Source organism: Poecilia latipinna, unplaced genomic scaffold, assembly GCF_001443285.1.
Source record: "Poecilia latipinna isolate Pla-1442-1.1 unplaced genomic scaffold, P_latipinna-1.0 Scaffold550, whole genome shotgun sequence".
Taxonomy (NCBI): Eukaryota; Metazoa; Chordata; class Actinopteri; order Cyprinodontiformes; family Poeciliidae; genus Poecilia; species Poecilia latipinna.
This window is the reverse complement of record NW_015113166.1, coordinates 280,646-294,066: the sequence shown is the minus strand read 5'-3', so window position 1 is coordinate 294,066 and position 13,421 is coordinate 280,646. Positions and strand designations below refer to the sequence as shown.

At 37.0% G+C, this 13,421-nt stretch overlaps 1 protein-coding gene and 2 long non-coding RNA genes across 4 annotated transcripts in view; 2 read left to right on the top strand and 1 right to left on the bottom strand.

The window, feature by feature from the left end:
• The first annotated feature begins 1,272 nt into the window (after positions 1–1,272).
• LOC106952955 (uncharacterized) lies at positions 1,273–6,171 on the top strand. The gene is made up of 2 exons (XR_001426078.1): positions 1,273–2,731; positions 4,330–6,171. It is a non-coding gene; the product is annotated as an uncharacterized LOC106952955 (long non-coding RNA).
• A 386-nt stretch (positions 6,172–6,557) lies between these two features.
• Positions 6,558–13,421, bottom strand: part of LOC106952953 (protein FAM19A5-like) — a 176,389-nt gene continuing 169,525 nt past the window's right edge. For both annotated transcript variants that reach the window (XM_015041421.1, XM_015041422.1), the window contains exon 5: positions 6,558–7,711. The gene's annotated coding sequence lies outside the window, so the exon portion shown is untranslated. The remainder of the gene's footprint in view (positions 7,712–13,421) is intronic.
• LOC106952959 (uncharacterized) lies at positions 8,676–12,800 on the top strand. The gene is made up of 2 exons (XR_001426082.1): positions 8,676–8,937; positions 11,450–12,800. It is a non-coding gene; the product is annotated as an uncharacterized LOC106952959 (long non-coding RNA).

Here is a 13,421-nt window from a genome sequence, read left to right as displayed (position 1 = left end):
TACTGATATACAGGATTAATGGTTGACTTAATTACTTGTAAACATTATTTTTAAACCTTGAGTTCTTGAACTATCGAGCACAAAAGACTTGATGTAAACAGAACTTGAGTTGATTTAGTAAAACTAGACGACCATCTTAGTGGAATCTCTTACCGTAAATTAGTAATTTACTAATTACTAAAAACTCATTTGGGTTTACAGTGTTTGTAGTTTCTGTTTTACGTTTTCATCTGTCTTAGAGAAAACCCACATTTTTTTTGTTTTGGGATTCCGCTCCATTGTATTATATGTACATAAAGTTGTGTATTTTTATCACCTTCTTCTGACTGATGCATTATACAATTTGCTAAAAGATGCAAATGATCTAATGTTGGGAAGATTCTACAAACACAGGACAGTTTTATTGGATGCTTGTGCGTCCAGTAACATTGAATGCTGTTTGTTTGTCCAACATTATTGGACCATTTTAATTGTAACATTATCTTTGACTGATTTGCGTCTCCATTGAATTTAAGAGGAAACATGCCATTTTAAAGGCAAAAAAAGGCTCGAAATGATTCATTGTGGTTTTATTTTCTTGCATTTTATCCAGGGTGTATGCTGTTTTGAGACCCACTTTTATTTTCCGTAATCTTTGCAGTTCTTTGGCGAGAAGGCAATTTTTGGGAAGGCAATTTCCCAAATTCTTAAAAATACTAGGTTTTCAGTCACTCACAATCCGCTAATCATGCTCAGTGGCTCCCCAAAAGTTGCAGCAGTAAAGGAGCAGTAAAGTAGTGAGGAGACGAACAGGAGCCAAAGCCCTTGACACAGGAGAATCACCTGCCTATTGGACCGGTGAGGCGGGTCGGGCAGATAGGAGCTTGGCCGGCACAGTCAGTGCACTTGGGCTAAGTCCTGTCCTGCTGCACCACGGCAGCCCGCCGGCCATAATGAAATCTGACAGGATGTAAATGAGTTTTTTAAAGAGCTGGTGAAAGCTGGTCATTTTACTCATTTAGTGGTCCAGTGTGTTTGGCTGGGTCTCCACCTGCCCTTACACGGCACACTCCACAAAACCTTGATCTCCTATAGAGCAAACTTGTATTTCATTCAAATAAAAATATTCCTTCTATGTTGTTCAAATAATTTTCTTTGAAATGACTTGAAAATTTAGAATGATCACTTTGAAGGTTGGAAGAGAAAGTAAGATGGAGATTTTTACTGTTTATTAAATAAAGGGAAATGTGAGATATTTTGGAGAAGAAAAATACAAACAAGTGTTCAGGATGCATTAGTGGGAAATCAACCATATCTGAAAACTGCTGATATCTACTAATGATTTACTTGATTAACCCCTAAAGGTTATTTTAGCAAATGAAAAAAACAACATTGGTTTTGGCACAGAATTGCGAATTTTCCTCCACATTTACTTCATATGCAGATTTGGTGGTGCATCTCTGTGGATCTCTTTTTTATTATCTGCCTTGTGTCTTTTAAATGACATTTAAATGACAGATTTTTAGGGTCGTCTCAAGTAAACTTCTTATAAACATTTCAAACTAAACTTAAAATCCATCTGACATTGCTTATATTTTTTTCAAATAGTTGAAGAGCTTTTTGCTCAAAAGCTCTTAATTTTAATAGGTGCCTTCTCATAAAAATATACCCTGCAATGTGATTTTTTTTTTATGTGCAGTGACCTTTAAGAATCGTTTGACTCTTTTCAAAGAGTCGTTTGACACAGTCAGTTCAGATCATCGGTTCTTCTTAGACATATTGGATGATGACATACTTCTTGGGGCAATGCTAGCAAATGTCTGAAAACCTTTTTCCATTTCTCACTAAGTTTACCTTTAATGAGCTTATTCAGCTATTACATTTAATCCCCTGTTTCTGTGCAATATCAGTCACACCTGCAGGTTAATGAGCAGTTTGAATGTTGTTGCTTGGGTTTGTTTATTTTCCTCCTCTCTGTGGTTGTGCCTGTTTAAAAATTAAATGACTACTTGAAATGGCACTTTCTATTTAATTGGGTTTGTTGAGTTTATTAGTAAGGGCCTTCCATATAGCTTCCCCAGGTAGCTGCTGGAAAAAAAATAAAAAAACCCCAGTGCACCCCCTGTTGGGAGCCGCTGGCATTAAAGACCTGTTGTGCTGCTTTAAAGATTTGTTTATGCACCGTTTAGACAAAAATAAACACTAGCTATTAAGATGATTACAGGTGTCTGCATTTTAATGAGGATTTATAATAGCAAATAAACTCAATGTAACAGACTATTAGGATTAGGTCTGTCCTATTAATTATTTACCTATAAACTAGCAAACAGAAGTGGAGAGTCCTGCAAGGAGAAACTCTTCTGTTTGATCCAGCTGTCTCATGCAGACGCTCCCAGGGAGGTTCACCAGCACCACTGCAGCATTAATGAGCAGCAATAATGACTAAAGGCACTTAGTTAGAGTTAAATGGAGCTTGAACACCCAGCTGACAATGAGCTATCTACCACAGAGAGGGTTATCAGGCTGAGTTCAGAACCAGAGCTCTAAAGCTTGAGCTAATACTGTACACAATACTATGGCCTTGCTATAGTGTTCGAACCTCTTGAGTGTTTTAATAAGTTTCGCTGAGACCAAAATTGAACTTTCTAGCCTAAATGATTTTTGTTGTTAAAAGGCAGCATCATCCTGTGGGGTCCTGGAATCCTGGAAGAAAACTCACCATAGGCTGCAAAAGAGGTTTTCGCTCCTTGAAGTGAGTAACAGTGACGTTTTTGATGTCATGCTATACTATGTCTCTTTCTACCTAATTTTCTACATCATTTTATATTTTGAGTCATTTTCGCCCGTTTTGAACGTCATCATTTTTGTTGTCATAGAATACTGTGAGATTTTACCTAATTTTCAATGTCATACTATATACCATGTCTCAGTTGGCCTCATTTTTGATGTGGGTCATTTTACCTCATTTCAACATCATGATATATGCTATGTGTAATTTTACTTCCTTTTCAACATATTATATACTGAATTTCGACATCTTTGTTATGTTCACTCTTTTCTGTTGTGCCATTTTATCTCCATTTCAATGTCATACAAAAATCATGTGATTTTGCCAAATTTTTGAAGTGATGTCTGTGTCATTTTACCTAATTTTAAGTATTATACTGTCATTTTATCTCAGTTTTGACACCCAAATATACTATGCATCATTTTACCTTTTTCTACATCATAGAATTCATGCAATGTATACTATGTCTCATTTTGCCTCATTTAGAGGTCATACAATACTATGTACAGTATGTATACTATGCAAAATGACACATATACTAATATGTCAAACTTGAGCCAAAATGAGATGTAGTATACTATGTCTCATAGTATACTATGAGACATAGCATTAGAGGTCATTAGCATGACCTCTAATGCTAGAGGTCATGGCCTTGTTTTAGAGGTCATTTGCACCTAATTTCGACATCATACATATTTTAGATCGTACAGTATGTATCATGTACACTACGTTGAAAATCAAGTAAAATGACAGCATGGTATGATGAAAATGAGCTCAAATGAATAGTATAAAATGACTAACAATAATTCGTCATTGTTAATGTCATTCTGTACTAAATGAGGTAAACTAATGTAGCAATGCATGACTTTGAAAATTATACAGCATAGTATAAAGTCAAAGTTGAGCTCAAATGACAGCAGAATGTCTAAAATGAGTTAAAATGTCATGTAGTGTACTATGACATGACATTGACATGAATGAAGTAAAATGTCACATCACAACAAAAGAAGATAAACTGACACCGTATAGTCTGACTTAAAAAAATGATGCAACATGAAATAACATGACTTTAAAAAAAAAAGGTACACTGCTTCGTAGTATAATATAACGTCTAAAACGAGTTAAGTATGACATTAAAAATGAAGCCAAATGAGACATAGTATAGCATGAGGTAGACAATGAGGTAAAATGTCACATATAATGTTGAAAAGGAGCAGGAGACGCAGCATATAGCATGTCACAAATGAGCTCAAATGATGCATCGAAATGGCATCAAAAATTAGTGACAAATCAAATGATGTCAAATATCAGCTCAAACTACAGAGAGCATGTTGAAAATTAGCTAAAACGATGCAAACTATCTATGATGTTGAAAATTAGCTCCAATGACAGCATGATGTCAGCAACGAAGCCTAATGACAGACACAGCACACAGAGCGGGGAAACTGTTATGAATAGCAATATGGAAAATAAAAAAGTGCTTGAACTTCTTTTTTCCTAAAGTTGCAAACATGTCACCCACTGAGTCAGTGTTTGTTCTCCCGCTGTCCTAAACCTCACAGATTACCAGCCATGCCAAGAGGATCTGAACTGTTTTATAGGCTGAAGATATTGGCACTGTGAAAGCATCCTGGTGAGGCAAGCAGCTGTGCTGGCCATATTGTGTATCGATCCAACTTGCGCTGCGATAGCTGCACTTAATCAGATTTATATTGTAAACAAAGACTCGTAGTATGAGATGTGAATTAGCAGGTAAATGTTATCCATCAAAGGAAATAATATTTTGTGCAGCGTGATGCAGTATTGGTATTTCAGAGATTTATCTGGCCTGAAAGCAGAGGCAGAGTCTTTTCTCCTCTGGGCTTACTGCAGGCTGCTTGCGTCGCCTCTGCAGGCTCTGCTCACCAGAACCTTTAACTAAATGGACACATGCATGGATTCAGACAGCAGGGCACAGTCGGAGCTGCAAATGCGCTTTTACTCGGGTTATTTTTGCCCTAAAATTTAATTAGTTTATCTGACGGGTTTAATTGTGACAAAAATGGAAGAAATCAGTAAGAGGGAGAACAGTTTTTCAAAGAGAAGTGGAAAAAGAGCCCCAATCTTTAAAATCTACCCTGATATTCACACTCTGCAGGTCTCTTTTAAGAACATGGATGCAGATAATGAAGGAACCCCACGATGATCTGTCCTTATCAGATTAGAAGATGAAACGGCATAACGGTGAACATTGTCAGATAATCCTCAAAACGTATTGTGCAGATAATTAGAGTTCAGTCTCATTTATTAAAAATATCCCTACAGCACCAAGCAGCCAGTTGAGAAATAGAGACCATATCTAAGGAGTAACTTCCACGACTGCAAAGTTTATATTGTCTTCTACAGAATATTTCAATCAGATAAATGATTCAGGTAACATAATGTTATGATGCTGTTGTGTTTCTAATCTTTACAACTTCCACACATCAGTTTCCTGCAGCCCTCTTGGTTTTTTTCTTCTTCTATTGACTCATTTTATGTTTTCATATCAAATATAAAAAAGATATCTAATGAATCTACAAATTGTCTAAAGATTACTTTGTTTTTATCCTGTGTCCTAGATAAAAATTGTAGTCAAAATTCACTGCGTTAGTGTTTTGCATCATTTTACTGCAGAAATAAGAACTGAATTTCTTGATACGTTTAAAGAAGTCAAATAAAAACAGCTCAATTCCACCCAGATATTTTTTCCCTGCATGGATTCATTGATAATGTTTACTGTTTTGTATGGAAAGTACTTCTGGTCCAGGGCTCAACTGTTTATCAGTTTCTCTCCTGTGATATTGCTGCAGTAAGATGTATATTTTATTTTCCATTAAAGGTACTCCAAGCCCAGAACATCCGGTTTGTCTGAGGAGGAGTGAATGTCAGATTGAACTCTGGCCCACCTAAAAACCATCTGGTTGAAGTGAACTTTGACTCTTCTGACTGGAGACGGCTCCAAAATTGGGAGGTGGACTATAGCGTAGGGCATTCTGGGTAAATGCAACCAAAACAACTGCATGAGTCTAACCTTAGCTGTACAATTGGGTTGGGGTGTTTTACCACAGACAAAAGAGAAAGTGCTAAAATTTGATGCCGCTCCATCGTTGTTTACATTTCATGAAGGAGGAAGTTGCATTCGGTGTCTCCTTCAGAGGTTTTTATGCACTGTGGCTTTTTATGACTGTAAAATATCACAAAAAAGGCATGGACATTAATTATTAGAAAATGCTGACATGTTCAGCTGTCTTCTGAGATCTGGGGGGGGAGAAAAAAAAAAAAAAGATGAGCTGCCCAGGTCTTCATTCTGAAAAATAATCTGTAAAAAATACCTGAAAACCTGCAAAATAAATGAAACACACATTCAGACCTCCCACCACCGAAACCACCTGCACATTTCTTGATTTCTTTTGTTTTTTTCCATGTATTTAATTTATTCTTAAAATATTTCATGATAAAAAATGTATTTATATGACTATGTTTGCAGTGCTTCCTTTCGGTACCGTTCCTCTCTGCTTCCTTCATTGTCCGGATCGCCAACGGAGAGAGGCTGGGTTTGTGCGAACAAACACAAGCACCAAAATAAATTAAGAGATCAAAACCCGTTGAGGGGGAAATGAATCAGTATTCCACATCGTGTACAATACAATATCATAGCAAATTAGCAGATTTCAATGGCGTCCACTCACTACCATAGATTTACAATGTTCTGTTGGCTGCACATCAGTCCTCAAGAAATTGTGTCGCTCTCCTGTTTTTTTTTCTTTTTTTCTTGTTAATGGTTCTAATAAGACTGACTTGGAGATGACCATGAAAAGAAAGCAGCTACCGAGGTGTGAACAGAAAACCATAGACTACGAGCCAGCAGTAATGAGAACAGCTTTTGTTCACGTTCTACTAAACTGCCATTGTGACCACATTTAAGTCCAATAAGCTTCTCTACAAAGGTACAACATATAAAACTGTTAAATATATAACTTTTTAAGGGCCTTTCAAAATACATTTAATGGCAATTCTTCGCTCTTCCCGTTCCGACTCGACAGTATCCGTCCGTACTCTCTGTAGACGTGTAGCATTTCTTTCCACGTGATTCTGTCCGAAAACCATAGCTACTGAAAAATCACAAATCTGTTTTTTGTTTGTTTTTTGTTTTTTTGTTGTTGATACATAGTTATACGTATGCAGTACCTATAGTTCCAGTTCCAAAATACAAGTTATGGGCTTCAGTCTGAAGGAAAAAAAAAGTCCAGAAGGTTTTAAAAGGACTCCATTGATTCGATTGTTCGCTTAGAGAGATTTTGTAGCAACCCCCCGCCCCCAAAAGAGGAATATGTCTCTTTTGCCACCTCTTGTTCTAATGATCATATTTGTTGTCGTTTTGCTCTTTGGTCTATAAAAATAAAGGAGTTTGACTCCAGCAGAAGGCCTATTCACAGCAGAGAGTGCACAGTTTGGTTTTTACGGCCTCGTCAAGTGGTCTGAAGCAACAGGGTTCGGTCTGTAATGATCCCAGCTGTGCTCTGGAAACTCCCCCACTACAGAAAGACTTGGAGAGGTGGCGATGGTGGTTGGTGGTGGGGGAATCCCTTTTTTTGTTTTTCTTTTGTTTTGAAAATGCAGCGAGCAGCTCCTTAAAAATTGGACTTCCAATGACAAAAAAAAAAAAAAACCCAAAAAGCATTTTAAGGTGTCCGGTCCTCTGCGGCGTAATAAAAGTTTTTCATCGAACAGGCAGATGCATTGACGAGGAGGAAGGCGCTGACCCGGTGACAGACGGCATGAGGGAGCGGTCGGAGACCCGGAGGTGCGAGTCACTGGAGGTGGGAAGTGTTTTAATAGTGAGTTTGTCCGAAACCCCTCAGGAGCACAAACTCCCTCCGTCGGTCACTCCTCTGTTTGGCACCTCTGGTTGTGTTATGACACCTGAAAACACACGAGAGAAAAATAAATTAGGTTTTTCACCTCACAAAAGAAATATCTCTAAGCATATATGTAGCAGCTTATTTGCATTTTTCATTTTTACTGCGCGTTTGTATTAACGACTCTTCAGGGATGCACCGCCATCTTTCTGTTTGCATTGTTAAACATGAAACGTTTCTCGCTTTCTATGGCAGGAGGTGTTTCTTCTCACTTTATGGTTTAAAATATGTCGGTTTGTAATAGGAGGCAAGAAACGGAGAAGCAAAACAAAGCAAGTCAGCCTCAATGGGGCCTAGCAAAGAAATTCATACCTTTTCGACACTTTAAACTTCAAAAGTCAGGTTTGTAACAAAAACCTCACATCACCCTGAAAACACCGTTACCATTGTGGCCTATGATGGTCAAACTTTGATTTTCTTCAGCACAGATAAGTATGGAGTAACTTTTGAGAAGCTGCAGAGGTTTACAGGGAGAATTTGTTGAAAGGACAACTACTATTAAATCTGACTTTTGTAGTGCAACAGCTGAAAGAAAGCCTGTTTTCAAGTGTAATACGTTTTGTTTGTATAGCACTTTTTTTAAACAGAAAGATAGTTCAACGTGCTTAGATGAAGGCTGCAAAAGACTGATCACTGAGACAGTTTCAAATAGATTTGATCAAGGCCTAAACATGTTAAACACTCGTCAAATTCCTGAACTAATAAAAATTGGTTTGTGGCAAGAAAATTGCAATTTGCAGACGCACTGTTCAATCTGAGTTTGAGATATTTTGTTGATTGACTCTTGATTCTTATTCTTAAAAACAACCAAAAATCAACTTTCATTTCCCCATAATTATGGAATTTTTGTGTTGGTCAAAATAAACCCCCCCCCCCAAAAAAAAACAATCCAATTGAAGTCTGTTTTAACATCACTGTATGTGCTGCTTATTATTTTTAACTTCAGACAGCTGCATTGTCTGTATGCTAGGTTAAGCTATGGGTTGCTATCCTTGGCCTATTAATTATTCTGTTACAAAACAAATTGCTGCCATTTGTATTTTCTTCCAGCAAACCTGTTGCCAGTCTGACTCATGATCCATCATCTGATCTGTTAGCGTTGTGTGGAAACAGATGGTGCTGGAGTCAACACTGGATTTCCAAAAGGCCTGACGGAGATCCACTCAGGACTTACAGTTCTCCTCTCCACACTCTTGAGTACAAATTACTGAAAAAATGGCCCACGACACAGTGAGTAAATAATTCAATTTCCTTTTGACAATAGCAGACTGTACATTAGTCAGTTTTTCAAATATTATCAGAAATTTATAAAGACAATAAATCAAAATTTGTATCATACGAAATTGTTCACATTAAAGGTTTTAGCGTGGTATAACTAGACAAAGTGGTGAGGCATGGTTACTTTTTGTGGGATGAGACAAAATGGCAACATGTAGAAACACAGGATGTTTTGAGCTTGTGTCAATTGCCAACCATCTTACTGACATTTCATACCAGCCCTGTGGAGATGTTGTGAAACTTTCATACTGGCCTACAAAGAAACATGCGTCGCATTTTGCTGTTCCTGCTAATTTAAAACTTTATATTTAGACTACAAAACAAAGATTTTAAATTCTTAAATGGCAAAAACTAGAGAATCAAAATTATGCTCTGTTACCCATCAAGTGGGGAAAAAAATGGGAAGATAGGTTTCAGATGGTTTGTTTACACGTATGAAATGTTTGGAATGAAATGACAATGGAAGCAGAAAGCAGACGTTCTCTGCATTTGCTTTTTCTTGAAGGTTTTCTAGAGATACGTTAGTTTCCCAATGGGTTTCTCAAGGTAGGCTAATTTCTCGAGATAACAACTTCATTTCCCGATGGTTTTGTCAAGATAACGAGTTAATCTTGAAAATCCAAACGTTCCTCCAGATTAACTCGTCATGGTGACAAAACCATTAGGAAATTAACTAATCTTGAGATGGACATTGGCAAAATGTATATGCGGAAAACGTACGCTCTCAGCTTCCTTACAGTGGATGGGTATGAAAATATTGGTATTACTTTAAACATTTCCCGATGGTTTTGTTGAATTAATCTCGAAAAGAGAGAAACCTCTACAATTTCAATTTAGGCTAGTTTTAAGTAAAAACGATTAAAACAATATAACATTTTCTAAATCAACTGCATTTTACATTTACTTGTGAAAGAATTGTGGCAAAATAAACTTTAAATCTACAAAATAGGGGCTGTTGCAAAGGTAATTTCCCCTTCATGTCTCAAAGAACTGCAGTCAGGTGAATGAAAGGAAAAAGCACCAACTATCTTTTTAAAAAGTAGTTTTAAACTTGCAAACAGCTTGCTTCAGTCTTTCATCATTTATATAAATGCCATATTGTTTTTTTTTCTCTCCAACACTTATCTAGAAAACAAAAAGGCTTCTTTTGTTCCGTGTGGTCCCTTGTCATGAAAATCACATTTAGCCGTTGTTCCCGTGCAAATGAGGATGTTAATTACAGCCCTCTGATTGCACTGTAAGAGTGTTTTACAAATCAAATATTTAGACATATTTAGTGAGTGTAAGCTAATAAAAGCAGTTAGTAACAGTGCAGAGACCGTGTGAAAAACATAATCTACAACAGAGAGCTTCTTCCAGCAGCCTCCTCACCATCTGGCCACTGCCAGTCACACAGTTAACTTGATAGAGGTACCGATGCCTTCCAGGAGCGCTGCAGCCACTGAAGCCTAATTCATAATAATAAACTCTTGACGATTTCACAGGGTGCAATTTGCCATGAAAGAGGCAGGTGTTGAATAGAGTACTATCATGTATCACAGATGACAATGTCTTATGCTTTGGGAATATTAAACATCCCACTGACTCTCGGTTTATTGGAGATAATGTCATGGTTTTGTTGGACCTGGACATCAAATGAGCCAAATCATTAAAGGTAAAAGCAAAGTCATGACAGCAAACTGCTTGGCCAGACAAGTTTTTGATGCCACAGTGTTCGTCTTTTAGAGCCTCCTAGTGGGCATAATGACATTTAAATTACACAAATGAAGAAAAAAAAAAGCAGAATAACTGCAGAGATATTAGAGAGAAGAAATGCAAGACTAGCTGCATAGTAAGTTTTCTATGATTTCTTTTTGTTCACATTTATACTGTAGTAAATAGTTTACTGCTATTACCATACCCAAATCTCATTTTAGGAAAACGTAGGTGCTCTATTAAAAGCAGGTGCAAAGTTCATACAAAATTCAAAGTGAAATTAAATTTTATAATGGCAAAAAAAAGTAGTAACTGAAGTAATAGTTACTTGAGGTTCATCAGATAAGATGTTAACTCTTTTTAAAATTATGGTTAGAAGAACTCTAACCCTCAAAGACCAGCAGACCAAATGGCCCTGTATGTCCTTGAATTTGTAAGAGAGAGAGAGAGAGAGAGAAAAAAAATATATATATATATATATATAAACATGCATCAAATTTTTTATCTACATGTACAGGACCTAGGAGTCCATGGATTTTTTTTCAATCTGATCAGAATTGACAAAATGGCAATATGTAAGTGTGTAAGTCATATTGACCCGACTCAAACAGAAACACCTTGGGCCAAAGCAACCTGATGCATCCATGTGACAGTAAATGAAGCTGTTAATTCAGATTCATAACTGCAGGAGGATTCTTTAAGGAATATGACAAACAAAATTCATCTGTGTTAACATGCAATTTTCTCTTGTTCTCTTGTTATGGAGCAGCCAAACAATTCACTTGATTCGTACCTCCCATGCCTGGGAGGATTAGTTCCAGGATGAGGAAGACATTCGATTTTAGCTATGTTACTTGGAGATTCTTTTCCCTTGGGGCTTCGATTGATGCATGGAAATGTGCATACCTCAATGCATTGCATCCGCAGTTGTTCTGACTGAACATGCTTGCAAGTGGATGAAAACTGTGCGTGCACAACATGGGAGTTCCAGGAGTGAAAATGTGCAAATATGGCAGTTCTGGGTTGACATTTTCTGTGTGAACTCTTCCTGACTCCCTTTCAAAATGTCACTGTGCCGAGACCCACGGTGAACGTGTGAATGGACACACTTCAAAGACAACAAATCTACACCGGCTCTCCAAAGTACTCATTCTTGTTCAACTTGAATAATGCAACAGCCGAATGACGAAATGATTTTGTACAATCTTTACACAGTTTGACAAATCTGACCTTGCTTTTTGCATCACCTCGCATTGCTTGGTGCGAACTTCTCCTTGTTTTATGTCCCAAGTCTTTTTGCACTGAAACGCTTTCCCCTCTTGCTGCAACACAATAGTTTTCCGGATGAATATTCATAAGAGAACAAGTAGGTTAGGAGCGATCCACAGGTTAATAAGGGACGGGAAATTGCTCATTACATGCTGTGATGTTGGGATAATGCCTGAAGCAGATGCCGAGATCAAAATCCATGAACATGTATGCACGGACCTCCAGACGCCGGTCCCTGTCTCACATTAGGATGGGGGAGTTCAAAGCTATCAGGGGTGTTATGTCATTATCAGGCCTTTCATAGCGCATTTCCTCAGAACATCAAAGTAAACACATTTCACTCTGCATTCAACAATAAGGATCAGGACTCAGTTCTCAGGAGGGAAACATTGAAGCAGATTTACTCCTGGTGGCATGTGACAGTCGCAACAGAATGGCACTGATTTGTTTAGGACACTAGATAACTTCTTGGAACTGTCAAACATATTTAAAACATTTGTAATTGAGTAAATTGAAGGGTCAGTAATTAATTGCATTTTAATCAAAAAACATATTTGTTAAATAAGAAATGCTTTTTGGTGCTAAATTATATAATAAATCTACACAGGAACTCAGATATTTATAGTTTTTATTCTGTTATCTAGGTTATTCAGCGATCAGATTGGCACAAAGTGCCATTGCATCTATAGCTTTCAATTTTAACCAACCTGTGATTATTTCTTTAGATATGTGAACTATAGATGCTGACATTAGCAATGGGGATGTCTCAGTTTTAAATAACATTGTTTTATATCTTGGTTATTTTACTGTATTTAATGTTCATCTTTCATTAAAAGTGACTGTCAAAGGTCCTTTTAGGATCGGGTTGCAAATTAGTTGTTGCCACAAACTGATGTAGGCATCATATTGTCTTAAACTGAGTTTCAGTCAACAGATCAACAGAATAAAGTTGTATTTTGGACTTGAATACCTCCAGCGATGATCTAAATGTCTGTAAAACATGCACACAACAAGCTTGTTTCCTAGCATCCTGTTAGATTGTGTTTTGAAACAAAATTTAATGTCAGTGGGCTAAGAAGTGGCTCATGGATGTACCAGAAACATGAAAATACAAACACTCCGGCCTGAACATTTGTATGTCAAAAAAACATCTGTTTCACATTTTGGCTCGTTACCATCAAATGTTATTGGGATTTTAGATGTAAGGAGGACCAACAGAAAATGCAAAAACAAAGTAAAATGATGGATGAGTAGGCCTGTCACGATAACAAATTTTGCTGGACGATTGTCTAAAGAAATTATTGCGATAAACGATAACATTGTTTCAAGGTCTTTTGACACTGATTTAATGGAAATTACTAATACATGCGATTTCCTGGTATTTATTTTCAAAATAATACGTAACATTGGAACTAATAAACTAAATAAAACGGATTCTCAGTCTCCTTTAACAAAAAACGTACTTGAATAAA